Source organism: Macrobrachium rosenbergii, chromosome 41, assembly GCF_040412425.1.
Source record: "Macrobrachium rosenbergii isolate ZJJX-2024 chromosome 41, ASM4041242v1, whole genome shotgun sequence".
NCBI lineage: Eukaryota > Metazoa > Arthropoda > Malacostraca > Decapoda > Palaemonidae > Macrobrachium > Macrobrachium rosenbergii.
Window position 1 is genome coordinate 3,537,790 of NC_089781.1, and position 1,607 is coordinate 3,539,396.

Sequence of the window (1,607 nt, forward strand, 5' to 3'; positions counted from 1 at the left end):
CTGGTGGTGTTGTTTGCATTTGCAAACGAGTGTAGATGATAGATGAATTATATAATAAACTTTATCCATGACGCTATAATTATTAGCTGTTTGTAGTTACTTTGATAATCAGTTGGTACTGATGTGTACGTGCTATTAATAGTGCTTAATGAATTGTATTAATATCATGGTTATATATCCAGGAGTGGGCCCCTTTATCTCTTTCATGGGTATTTCACCATGCACGGAATCATATTACGAAAATTGAAGAACTTTATTTTTTCATTAAGGAGTTTCATTTGTACCACAAAGTATATCCAGAAGATGAGTCATCATTATTTTGAACCGCACTGGAATTTTTAATATTTTATTTCCCCAAATTTGAATTTATAATGAATATTTTTTTTTATTAATGTTGGTAAGATCTTTGTACCTTAAAATATTTTGAAAGTTAAGAAAATATATAACGGCAGAGCAAATATTACTGGTATGTAACAAACGATAACTAACATGTGTAAGTATATATAATCATGTACATACTTACGTAATATTCCTTGAAGTGAATATTTTTATTATTGTGACTTCGTAAAAAAATATTTTCCGTGATTCATTCAAGTCAAAACTGTCTTGTGCATCGAATGAAGTCTTTTGGGACTAAAAGGTAAATACTTTCTAATTTAAACACCTGCGCCTTCCCTCTTCCGCTCTTTTTGATTTTTATTTCGACTTCTTGTAAATTTTTTTTTTTCTCGTTGGCCGCTTGTTTATCCGAAAGTAAATTCACCCAAACACAACTGTCTCTCTGGCAACTAGCGGCAACTCTCCTTGCGAAGAGAAAGGTGCTCTTGCAGCAGAAGTAAGCGTGACATGGGAAACTAGTTGTTATTGCTTTATGTTTAGGGATCAAAATTGGGTTTCATCCCTGAGAGAAACTACAGGTGGTCACTGTTCTCGACCAGCCTCTAGTTTCGTATGTCCGCTGCTTCTCTCAAATTAGTTAGTTTGTTTTGATAATCTAATATCCCCGGGATATTAGTATTTTCGAGAGTTTGTGCATGAAAAGAGGGAGAACCACTTAGAAACGAAAAGACCTAACCAGCGATGTGTATGTCCGTAAAGGAGAAAGGATGTCATAACGGTTCGACGATATAAAATTGGATGCAATACGATATGGGGACGGGTCCCGAGCGAAACTTTCCCGGAAAGAAAACGAGCGAATGTGTCGGCGCTCTTCTTAACGTAAGGTTATTTTGCTCCTGCGAAGAACTGCCTCCTTTACTTCTTCTTCGTAATCCGTTCGGTCAACAGGTAAGAGAGTCAACGGAAGGGCTGTCAAATCTTGGAGTTATTATTTTGTGTGAGTGTGTGTGTGTCTGTGTGCGTGTGTGTGTGACGGTGCATCTTTTCATTCTCCTCTTCCAAAAGCTATTCACAGAATAAAAGATCGAATGCTTATTTACTTATCTTATTTTTTTTTATTTGCTTTAAGTGGGGTTGAGACCTTGTTCAATGCAGTAATATTCAGTGATTGTCTTTCGTGATGAAGAGCATCTTATGGTTATACGTGCGAATGTATAGTAGACTCACATATGTATATCATATTCACACACATATATATATATATATAT

The 1,607-nt window shown here is 35.6% G+C and overlaps 1 protein-coding gene across 2 annotated transcripts in view; it reads left to right on the forward strand.

Moving 5' to 3' along the window:
* Window positions 1-1,160: 1,160 nt before the first annotated feature.
* The window catches only part of LOC136826587 (uncharacterized), a 43,940-nt gene continuing 43,493 nt past the window's right edge, over window positions 1,161-1,607 (forward strand). For both annotated transcript variants that reach the window (XM_067083805.1, XM_067083808.1), the window contains exon 1: window positions 1,161-1,287. The gene's annotated coding sequence lies outside the window, so the exon portion shown is untranslated. The remainder of the gene's footprint in view (window positions 1,288-1,607) is intronic.